This window comes from Oryzias latipes, chromosome 2 (genome assembly GCF_053564925.1).
Source record: "Oryzias latipes strain Hd-rR chromosome 2, Olatipes_Hd-rR_3.1".
Classification (NCBI taxonomy): domain Eukaryota; kingdom Metazoa; phylum Chordata; class Actinopteri; order Beloniformes; family Adrianichthyidae; genus Oryzias; species Oryzias latipes.
This window is the reverse complement of record NC_136238.1, coordinates 28120163-28132241: the sequence shown is the minus strand read 5'-3', so window position 1 is coordinate 28132241 and position 12079 is coordinate 28120163. Positions and strand designations below refer to the sequence as shown.

At 37.3% G+C, this 12079-nt stretch overlaps 1 long non-coding RNA gene across 2 annotated transcripts; it reads right to left on the bottom strand.

Annotated features, from left to right (window-relative positions):
• Positions 1–2641: 2641 nt before the first annotated feature.
• LOC105353658 (uncharacterized) lies at positions 2642–11878 on the bottom strand. Of its 2 annotated transcripts, XR_013651857.1 has the most exons (12): positions 11682–11876; positions 9719–9895; positions 9556–9643; positions 9246–9440; positions 9029–9173; positions 8864–8946; positions 8655–8739; positions 8469–8585; positions 6319–8371; positions 4940–5077; positions 4401–4530; positions 2642–2764 (listed from the first exon to the last, which is right to left on the bottom strand). It is a non-coding gene; the product is annotated as an uncharacterized LOC105353658 (long non-coding RNA). The 2 variants fall into 2 exon arrangements; XR_013651855.1 differs by having other exon boundaries at positions 6319–8585; positions 11682–11878.
• Positions 11879–12079: the final 201 nt, after the last annotated feature.

Here is a 12079-nt window from a genome sequence, read left to right as displayed (position 1 = left end):
TTATCACTACTTACTTTTCTGAGATATTTACTTATTTCAAATTTAAAAAGCTCCCAGTGTAAACCATATTTCTTGTCTATGTTAGCTTTAGACCAAAAATGTGCTATTTCTCTTTTGATTTGTTTTTTAACATTGTTATCCAATAAAATAGAGCTATTAAGTTTCCAATAAGCTGAATGAGTGGCATAAGACTTGGAGATGGTAAACTTTATCTTAATAACTATGGCTTTGTGGTCTGTAAGGGGGGTGGGGCAAATGTTTACATCAATCTGATCTATAGCAACATTTTTTGAAACCAACCAAAAGTCAATTCTGTACTGATTTGTACCAGCTTTGTTACTCCATGTAAAGCATTTTACATCAGGGTTTTTCTTTCTCCATATATCATGGAGGTCAAATTTCTCCATAAAATTCTTTAGCTTGGTGTTGCTTCCATCCGGAGCACGAGGAGGACACTTATCTGCATTATTATCTGGGACATTATTGAAATCACCCCCCAACAATATGATGGGATAACCATTTTAACACTAGGTTTTCTATATAGAAAAGAAGTTGATCATTTTCTTTGACAGTGTTGTATCCATAAATATTGGCTGAAATAACAATATTATCATCACATTGTAGTATTTGGCAAATATAATGACCTGATGGATCACCTTCAGTAAGTAAAATATCCCCACTAAACCTATTTTTTAGAGTTGTTACCCCGGCTGATCGCTCTGTACCGTGTGAAAACCATAAGGAATTACCCCATTGACACTTCCAGAATTTGACATCATCAGATATTGAATGAGACTCTTGTAAAAAACAGAGATCTGAATGAAACTGCTTAGCAAAAAGAAATAAAGCTTTGCGTTTAACATTGTTGCGTAGCCCCCTGGCATTAAAAGAAACAAAAGATAGAGTAAACAGATTAACTCGAACAATAAACAACACACAGAAAAAAGATTTTGTTTGATAAAAACTATAAAGCTATTTAACAAATAGTGCAATATCGCAACCCAGTCTCATCCTAAAATGTGTAGTAGCTACATTTGTCCACATGGAAATGCGTGAGAGTTTTACAAAAACGCCCCCTAAACTGTGAGGCGGATACGTTTCATTTTTCTATTCATTTTCTACGAGCCTTCTCAGGATCACGTGACTTTGGAGGTTTGGCCTGCCGTGAGCAAAAAACATGGCGGATGCACGTTCATTTTTCAGTGGAATATCTCATAAAACAAGATATTTTGAGGACTAATTTTTATTTTGACAACATTTCTAGTGAGAAATATACCATTTTCTTTTAAAATATGCTTTCATTTTGGACATACAGTTTGTAGTTTGCTTCTTTCGTTCAACTTTTTCTCCCAAAGGCTCTGTTACGTTGGAGAAACACGTTAACTTTCATTCATATCTGCAGACGTGCGCGTGGGTCATGTGACGTGACGTGAGTTTCTCTTTTTTCATATAAAGGTCTCGTGAAAAGGTACGTTGCTATTTGTTAATTATTTTTATTTACATTTACGGACCCATGTATAGGTTTCATGCTGTGTTGTTGCGACTTTGAAGGACATTTAAACAAACCGGAAGAATGTTGTTCAGGAACGGACTGGAGAGTTCTCTAAATTTACTTAGCGATTTTTTTTATTCAATAATCTTTTACATGTTAAAGTATTCACACTACAAGTCTAAATGCTGTGTACAATGTCTGATCTTTCCCATCATATCTGTGGGCTGACGTGGGGTCATGTGACGCGAGTTTCTTTTTTTTTCCTGTGGAAAAATCTCGTAAAATAAGATCGTCTGAGGTTTAATATTTACGTTTAATAACATTTCTAGGGACCGATGTACTCTGTCGTAACGTCCATGCAAGCGTATTTTTTCAACATCAACTAGTTGAGTTTAGAAATACACTGTGTAAATAATAAAAAAGACGTTTGGCTCTAAACTGGTTTTGTGATTGGTTTCACGTTTATCGGGAAGGTTAAGTTCTAAAAATAAGCCCAGCGACAAACAGGTGTTTATTTTTTTACAGAAATTAATGTTTCCATTACTAATGCAAACTTTTTGTTTTGCAGGTATCATGTCGCATGACAGATTGCAGTTGTTTTTTATACAAACTTTATTGACTGTAACAATTCCCAACAGCAACAAGAAAGAAACAAACCAGGGGATTATTATGAAATTTTTCACAAAAACATTGAAACTGACGCACAGATTGAATGTTTTAAATACTTTCTTATTGTCAGAGTTTCTTATTGTGTTCATGTTTTGTTTGAACTCATTGATAAAGATAGAAAAATGGGGGGGTATAATTTCTAACTTTGTATTTATGAATGTGCCATATGAATAAAAGTAAAAAAAGGTTAATGATGTAGAATTGTTCTTTTTTATGGGACGGACAGTGGGTGAGGCACGACAGATTGCAGTAAAACTAAACAGTAAAACAGTCAAACTGCTACCACAATAGTGTTGAACTTCTGTTGAGAATAATTCATTCATAAATCTGTCTATATATTAGAATATCAGCATCTGGATCATTTACGTCTATTTTAACATAAAAGGGGCTAAAAAGAACTAACATCAACAAACAACAACTACTAATAAATATTATAGGAAATAAAGAAACTAAGTATAAAAAAGTAAAACAAAATAAATGTACATAGTATATTATTTATTATTGTAAATAAAAAAATAAACATGTCTGACTAAGAGTGGGGGTTGAGGGCGGGTTTTTTTTTGTCTCTTTTTTGGAATCCAGCGTAGAGGCCATGACCCCCCCCTGCAAGAAAAGTAGAGAAGGTTCAATCAAACAGTGATAGACAATGGGCTACAGTTTGTTTGTTGTTAAAAAACAGGACGACTGTTTTTATTTGATTAGTGTCAATTATCCTTTGTAGGAAATATTAGTATTATTTAAATATTTATGAATAATTACAATATTACATTGATTTTTAACGCATAGCACAAAAGCATCAAATAATCAATATCTAACAACTTGTAGAACATGAATAATAAAACTTGAACATGCATCCATCATCTACCCCTTTTGTCCTTTTATTGACAAAGAAAATTAGAAAATATTTATATAATTTTAAATAAACAAAAAAACAAATTAGGCTGATTATTATTTGGACTTATTTATTTGCGACCAAGCAAAAAAACTGATGGAAATTCATGTTGAAGAGGCACGTTGCTGGATTGTCCGTACGTATTTTAACCATAACCCCGCCTTCTTTACTTGCAAATAGGCACTTCAAAATAAATAAATGAATTCTTTAATAATATATACAACATAAAACATGACGAGCACTCCATTAACTCCATCTGGGTTTCATAAATAAAATAAAAACTTTTACCACTCAAAACAATCATCAGAACTCTAACACAGTAAATATGCCAAACAAATTAATAAAAAAGCATTTATATACATTAGAGTTCTACTTTAAAATAGTAATAATGTAAAATAAAAACTGCTCCTTTTTTCTTTAAATGTCCTCATTGCATATTAATCTTTTCCTCCAATCACACGGCTGCATTCTGAAAGATGAAAAGTGTAAACTTGTTTAAGAGATGTTTAAGAGGACTACTGTAAACTAAGATAAATGTGTTAGTTAAAATAAAGTAATAATGCATAGTTATTTTATAATAAAAGACTAAAAAAGGCAAATTAATAATACAAAATCCAAATCTTTACAAATTCTGCAAGTATTTTGTCGTATTACTTTTTACTGGTGGAAATGCAAAGAAAAGCGACAACTTAGAAGAACTGGTTTGAACATGAATTATTGCACAAAGACGGAAAGGTGGGCGTGTCTCCAGGAAAGAGATCCTCATGACAACCAACATGATTTTTGATACGGAGGCTGATGCTTCAAGGAGAAAAGAAACGTCAACAGCCAGTGCTGATCAGAACACAATCCAATGTTCTCATCATTTGAATAAATCCTGAAATGTACATCTGCTGGTGTTTGTCTGCATTTTTTGATGAAACTTTGCTGCAAAATAAACCCATTAACCATCACTGTTCTGTCTGTGATGGAATAAACGCCAGGGCTACTATTGTAAAATATACGGTAGTCAACATTTTCTTGGAAAGGAATCCTTTTTTATTTAAATAATATTTTATAGAATCTTTTAATAGTGTGTAAAATGTTTTTAACTACAAAGCATTTTCATTGCATGTTATATGTTTTATATCAACTGTAATGCCCATTAAAAAGAGAAGCACAAGTAAACTTGAACTGAATTATTTTTTTCTTATTAAAGATTTGAGGAAAAGTGTAAAAATAACCACCAGATGAATAATTCTGTATTTTCATATTTCTTTGGAGAAACATTTGTTGAGGATTAAAAAACTCAGGAATATCTAAAAAACATATCATTTTTGCTAACTGTGCAGAAAAATAAGATTGTACCAGGACAGTAAAATGTCAGGAGTTGGCACACTGGTGGACGGCTGTGGGGCTGAAGTGGTGAGAGGATGGATGTCTGAAACGGTTGATGGTTGGACGGCTGAAGCACTGGAGGGCTGCTGGTTTTTCCAACCTTAATGGATGAAAATGATGAAATGATTAGTGTGGTTGTTTTGGTGAGACATGACCAGATCTGCTGACGGTTCACAAATGAAAGTTTCTAATCAAACTAGAGTTCAAGCAGATTGAAGATGTCGTGTCATCAAGCTCCCATGAATAATGAGTTAAAACAACAGACTGAGGTGAATGTAAAATTATTATTACCAGTATACCTGATACAAGGCCTTCATCCAGGCAAAGCACGTTTGTGCTTGATCAGGGAACTTAGGGGGCACAACATGTGTGTGGTAAGAGACGGGACTTTTTGGCAGGTTTGGCAGCAATTTTTGTATCGTCATCGTCAAAATTTAAATTATCATATAACACTGTGAACAGATCAACAATTGGTTAATGACTATGAGTGACAGATGGTAAATACATACCAATACAGACACTTCATCACATGTGAGGCTTTCTCTTTTGGCCTGAAATCTTTGTAGCCCGCCTTACATTTGGATGTTTTGGCGGCCACAGCGATCACAGTTGATGCAAGAAGTTGTCGAGCCTCGTGGCAGATTCAGCTGAAAATAGGAAAAGCAGAATTTTTATGTCTCCAGTTCCCCATTCTGATAAGATTTGGGGAAAATATTGCCATATCAATGAATGGTTGTTAGTTTTACAATTAAATTAAGGTAGCAATTGAAGTCTAACAGTTTTGTAAGAATGTGCAGGTTATTATTTCTGAATTTTAAAAAGAAAAGTTATAAAAAAAGGTCATGAAGACTTGGTTTTGAGCTGAAGATGTCTTTCCTCTTATCCAAAATGATTTCTAGAATAAAACTGGTAAAAAAGCAGTTTGACTGGATCAGAGAAAAGGTTTGAGCGAGTGTGACGTCACCCATTTACTTCCAGATCCATCATAACAAATTCAATTCTGTCGTCGTTTCTCTGTGATACAGACGTCACCACGTTGGAGCCAGTTGACAGTGATTGATCTGAGTCAACGTTTCTATGGCAACTACTGTCGCCAATCAGGAGTAAGCTTGTTGAAAGTCCACACTGCTTCCACTGAAAGTGAGCTTGGTGGAATTTGTCAAACAAACATTCAAGGTGGCACATGCTATTACTGAGGCATCTGTTGGTCAGTCTATAATTTGAATAACTTGTGATAAAGAAACAGTTTTGTAAAACAAATAACTGGAATTAGCAAAAACATGTTGAAAAGGGTATCACAACAAGAATGGTTAATCTGACCCATAGAATGACTGACTAACAGCTGTTTGTTTCTCTTTAGAAGTCTATAGGATTTTGGCTCCTTGTACTTCCTGTTTGGAACGTGAGGGGGAGGAGTCAGTCAGTCCAGGTCTCTGAGACAGAGACTGTTTTAAAATATTTACAAAACCAAGTCCAGATGATCGTTGTTACAACGTTTTTTGTGTAAATTTAGAGAAAACCCCTAAATAGGTCAATCATAACACTTTAATATATCAGTAAATTACTGTTCCTTTTTTTGCTGGGAAACCGGCGGTGGCGCGAGCGCTGCCATAATTATTAGCTAATGTAACCCCGATTCTCACAAACCTCCCTTCCTCTGCTCCACCACAATAACTATACAGTCGAAACAAATAATTAATACATTTTTCTATGATGATCATAGTACCCTGCAGTCGTGTTACGTTCAGTCTCTCGATGGAGGCCGTATTTTTCAGCACCGCTCTTCCGTCACAGTGATAACAACAGCTGCATTCATTTGTCAGATGAAAATACTTTTAGATGATCATAAAGTATTTTCATTAATGCCTCGTGTGTTCACATTTCTTACCTTTGAGACTTCTTTAGCTCGCGCAGAGATGCAGAAAGCGCGACAACCAGATTACCTTTATTAACGCTCAACACCCACCGACCGGCGCGCGGATACGTGGGGGTGGGGTGGCTTTATGTGCACGGCGCGCACGCATGCGTATTTGCACTAAAATTTTCACATGGCCTCTTTGGCATATAAACCTAACATTTCTATCATTTGTGTCTAAATTACGAGCATTAAATAACACAACTTGATTTGTGTGTGTCAAAAAATATTCCATGTTGGGTCTAAATCAGATAAGCATTGTTCATCACATCAAATATTTACATATTTACTGTATTATACTGTTTTCATATATTTGTTACTTTTATCATCTAAATTGTCCTAAGATTTATGAAAAAATGAAAATCACACACTGAAAAATAGGGTTTGCTTTATCATTTTATTCTGCATAATGGAATGTTTGGCTCAAAACTGAGCTCTTTGGCATCAACTCAACCATTGGTTTGGAGGAAGAGAATTGCTACCTATGACCCCAAGAACAGCTTCCCCACTGTCAAACATGGAGGTGGAAGCATTATGCTTTGTGGCTATTTTTCTGCACAGAGCTACATCACCACGTTGATGGAGCCATTAATGGAAAACCTTGAGTGAGAACTTCCTTCCCTCCTTAAGTCAGGACCCTTCAAATCAGTCATGGATGGGTCTTCCAACAGGTTAGTGACCTAGAACTTACAGCCAAGGCAACCAAGCAATGGCTGAAGAACAATCATATCAAGGTCATTTTGAGGCCCAGCCCATGTCAATCCTATGGAGAGATCTCACAGTCGCCAAGCAACAGCCACCAAATATTCATGATGTAGAAGGGTCAAAAGAAGGGCAAATACATTTATATAAATTCTTTCAACTTGATTTCTTTCTAGGTTTGCAATTCTGCACAACAAACAAAGGACAAAAACTTTTTTTCCTCCAAATAAAGGCAAAAACCTTGAAACTTCATGCGAGTATTTGGCAACTGCCATTTCCCAAATCCTGCTCATACTGGACCCACCATGCACATCTCCATGTCTTGGATATAAGTAATTAACTTGCCAATAACAAAGACTTATTAAAGGTCACTGAGGTGAACTTTGTAGACAAGTGTGGAAACTGTATAGTGTAAGGCTGATCGGCAAATAAAAGACCATGAAAGTCATCTTGGACTTTAGTAGGCACAGAGGAAGGTTCACAGCTTCCCTTTCCTGGGCATCCCCATCTCAGCTGATCTAACTTGGTTTCCTAACATCCAGGACGTTATCAACAAGGCACATCAGCACGTCTGAAGCTGCTGGCAACCTACCGCTCAGCCAGTCCAACTGCATCATGGTCTGGCTCTCAGATCAAACTGAAGAAGAGCAGCAGAAGCTTCAGTGCTGAAGATACTGGAGCAGATCATCGGCTACCCCCTTCCCTACCTGTCATCCTGTCTGAGTAAAGCAACGTGTCAAGGACAGCACCCTTCCTGCAGCTAACATACTGATAAATACACGTCACTCCACACTTCTAATATTCTTAATTTCTCATGTCATTTACCCCTAATTTAAGATAACTCATTTTCATTTTGTTACATTTTACTTCAGTCTTGCTACAATTAAAATGTAGTCTGTACCCTGACAAAGGATTTGGAGATGCATAGCACATTTATTATATGAGTTTAATAGGACAGTGTTTCATTCTAAGGTGTGGGACATACAAATCAAAGGCCAAACGTTTGAGATAAAATGAGAAGTGTTTTTTTAGCACAGGTGTGAGCACTGAAATGTTTAGCCAGTGTTGTAGGAACTTGAACGGAGGTAAAAAATAATGTAATTGTTGAAATTTAGGTTGAAAAAACCTTCATTGGTGCGGTGCAGAAAAAAAATCTCTCATTTCAATTAAAAGTCATTTATTTATTGGTACAAAGTTGAAATGAGGTTTTCCTTCATATAAGCCTTTTTTTAGGGGTGGAGCTGGGGCTTGAACTGCAGAAAGTCTCCTCCTCAGCAGACAATGAGTCCCTCACGTCCTCTCTCCATCAATGCCTCTGTGCTGCCTGAGAATGAAATGAAGAGGAAAACACATAAATGCCACAAGCCCTGGACATCCATGCAGATCACAAAGAGAAACCTCCTGGCTTTGCGGGGCAGAACCTTCCAAAAGCTGGGAGGAGAGTCTCCAACCACACTTCAAGGACCCGCAGTGCTACCGCAGTCTGGTCAGCAGCATGACATCATAGAGCCTTTAGTTCTTTACCATGGCACCATAACCTGCAATCCATCACATCATGCTTGATCAGTTATGCAACAACTTTAGAAAGTGTAACAAAAGATTTTTACCATATGTTGATGACAGCTGATTGTTGTTTTCCTGATGCTCAGACAAAGCCCTTCAGTGTTTTTCTCTGGGTCATTTTGATTGGTCCTTGTGGGAAGAGATTAATGTATTAATAATACTGAAGAAATCATGAGATATTCCACATCAACAGCATGAACTAACATGAAGGAAACAAGCCAACATTTATCTACAACATTACCACAATCTTTACCTGGAGGTATCATTCTGGTCACGTCTGCTCCAGCTTTTCTGACTTCTGCTTGTTCCAGCTACCGGCCTGAACGGCGAGGATGTCTGTGCAGAATGAAAGGATCAAAATGTATTAAACTGAGAAAACAAACTACACAAAAAGGATGCATCTTCAATGAGTATTTACCAGTTTTTGACACATATGTACTCGGAACATGTGTCTGCTGAAGAGAGGAAGCTGTTCAGTCGGTTCAGTCCCTTTCCCTGATGTTGTCCCTTCTTGATTTCATCCTCGGATCCTCATCATTTCAACCAAAATGTATGTTTGCAAACTTTTGAAACATAAGGGATTAGAAAAAAACTCCAACAGGAATAATGAGAAATAAGCCGTTGATAATTATTACCTCACACATCCAAGAGTGAACTTGAAAAGGACACATGTCCAACAGGTCCTGCATCTCAGGACACAGAACCACAACCTTCTCCAAATGCGATCAGAACTTGTAGACTACATACTACATTACTTTGCCAGAAGACTTGTTGGAGGACTCTGGTGCTGCCACAAACTTTCCTGCTCCACATCTCGCATCTCCAGGATTCTATCAAAACAAATGAATGTCGTATATTAACATGATGATATGACACAAAATACAATAAAACATATATGCAGGCGTGTTCATTTTCTTAAGGAAGAAGACATGAAAATAACTTTACATGTTCTATTGCCCCATGAATGCAGTTCACAAAGGAGGTCTCCACAGTGTTTTTGGTCAGAAACGCATCTTCAAAATAACCACTGAGCCTAAAAGAACAGAAAAGTTTACATAAGAAAAACATTTATACCATCAAAAACGTAGGTGAAAAAAATTTTACACACCCCAGTTGGCTCTCAAAACAGTACATTTTGCAAGTTCCATCCACTGCTACGGCAAACATAGAGGGAGAGCATGCAGGACACTGAAACAGATGAACCTGACAGCCTCTCCACCTCAAAGTTAGCAGAAGATCAGTCCAGGAACTATTTGTGCATGTTGTCTCCACATAACTGACCAGTCTAAGAGAGGAAAGGGAAAAAAACACGAGGTTCTTTTATGTATATACATACATACACACAAGAATCAGGAATCAGACATTCTAACAGAATTTTTAGCTATTATAAAATCGTTCCCAGTGTTTTTTTTAATTATGATCATTTTGTTTTTTAAGAGATTTTTCTGCAGCACAGCAGCTCATAAGAATTTCACCTCAGAGCTGTGGTGCAGATGTTTGCCTCAGCTAATTTCCCATAAACCGTTTGTTGATTCTCTCTCCCGCTAGCTTATAGCACCTCACAAGCCCTAGCCGACATTAGCATAGCAAAAAAATCAAAGAGCAACATTGGAGCTATCCATGTGTACACTTTTGAGCCAGATACCAGCTCAGACAAGGGAACTCAGGACATTAATGGATCTACTGGTTTTTGTCTGCAAGTGGATGCATCAGAATTGGAGCGGAGTAGAGACTTTGGCTCATTCATGGCAGTTAGAGCGTCACAACTAAGAGCTTTTTGAGACAATGAATTTCATTTTCTCCTGATCCATCGAGATTTGAATAAATACTCAGAAACAGTTTCAATCTTATATTATTGTGTATATGTTTATATTTTTGTTAATGTTCTCAATAATGAGAAAAATGTTTGATCTTAAAAACATGACTTCCATTGGAGCGGCTCTTTAACTTTGTTGACAATGCTAGGATAAATACATGTGGTCAGCCAAATCAGCCATAATTGTTTAGACCAGGGGTCTGCAGCCTGAGGCTCCACAGCCACAAGTGGCTCCTGACAAAAAATAAAAATGTTTTTAATTCAAACAAATATCCTATTTTTCAGACGACACAGCGCATCACGCAAAACAAAACAGTCAGATAAGTCAAACTTTACTCAACTTGGTGATCTACTCAACAGTTGAAGCAAAGTATTACTGTGCCAGGCTCCTGACTACAGTACCCATAATGCTTCAATAATCTATCAAGCGGTGATGCACAATATTTTAAGAAATTCCAGCATTTATGACGAATTTTTTTAAACCTGACAACGTACCACAAAAAATCAATTTGAGGTCAATACGCACAATTTTGAGGGCCTATACCATGCTAGCCATTTAGAATAAACTATTTCCTCGATCTCTGAGGCTCCGCCTTTCTCTTCTTGTGGGTGTCGCCTATTTCATGACATCAACCTAGAGTCGGCGTCGGCAGCGTTTCTGCGTTTCTTCCATCCAAACTTTTGCAAAGATGGATGTGCATATTGTGCAATGAAAGCATTTTGCTGATCACCGCTAGCTCCATTGAGAAAGTGGGCGTGTCTGTTAGCCTGGAGGCGGCTTTAGCTGCACAGGCTCTTCCTAGAAGAGGCTGCTCCTCACTTATGATGACGTCACAATGTGAGGACCCTCTTATTGTGATTTGGGAGGGGCTGGTGCTCAGAGGGTTTCAGAGGAATGCTGAGAGATGCGTGAGTGGATCAAAATACTGCTGTGGATTAGTTTTTGTGAGGAATTAACATTATAACACACTTTAAAATTTTAAAAAGTTGATATTGCCTTTAAAGAAATACTGGCTGAGATGTACTAACAACATAAAATCTACAATGTGTAAAAAAGAAAAAGCCTTTGTAAACCCCAGTAGTTATCCAGTTTCCAAAATAACATAAATGCAAATGAGTGTTTGATTTTCTAAAGGCTGAAGAGACACCTTGTGGGTCCTACTGAGTTCTGGACAGTGAGACATTAAAAAGGCTCTTAGCTGTTTAAAGGCTGCAGACCCCCGTTTCTGGCTAAATGACCCAAAAGGAAACTTACCTCTGCGGAGACCACGTGACGTTTCCGCCTTCACCGTGATCCTGCGGCCTTTTCAATTTAAGATGGAAAAACGCCTCGTCATTCAACGTTTATCCTAAACAGCCAACACGTTTTTACTAAAAAACCCATCTCTGGTTTCCCAAATCTAAACATTACATTTCTACAGAGAAAAGTTCAAAGCATCGCCCACCTTCCAGCTGTCCAAGACTTCTTCAGCCGCGCGCTTTCCTGCGGGTTCATCCGGGGGTTTCCGGGGGAGTGGGGTGGGGGTGCCCGTATGACGCTGCGTTCACTGGCTTTTCGAAATGCGCACTTCATGTCAATTGGGGCAAATTGAAGGCTTAAAAGCCTGTTTACTTTAGATAATATATCCTGTTTAATATATCCTATTTAAAACT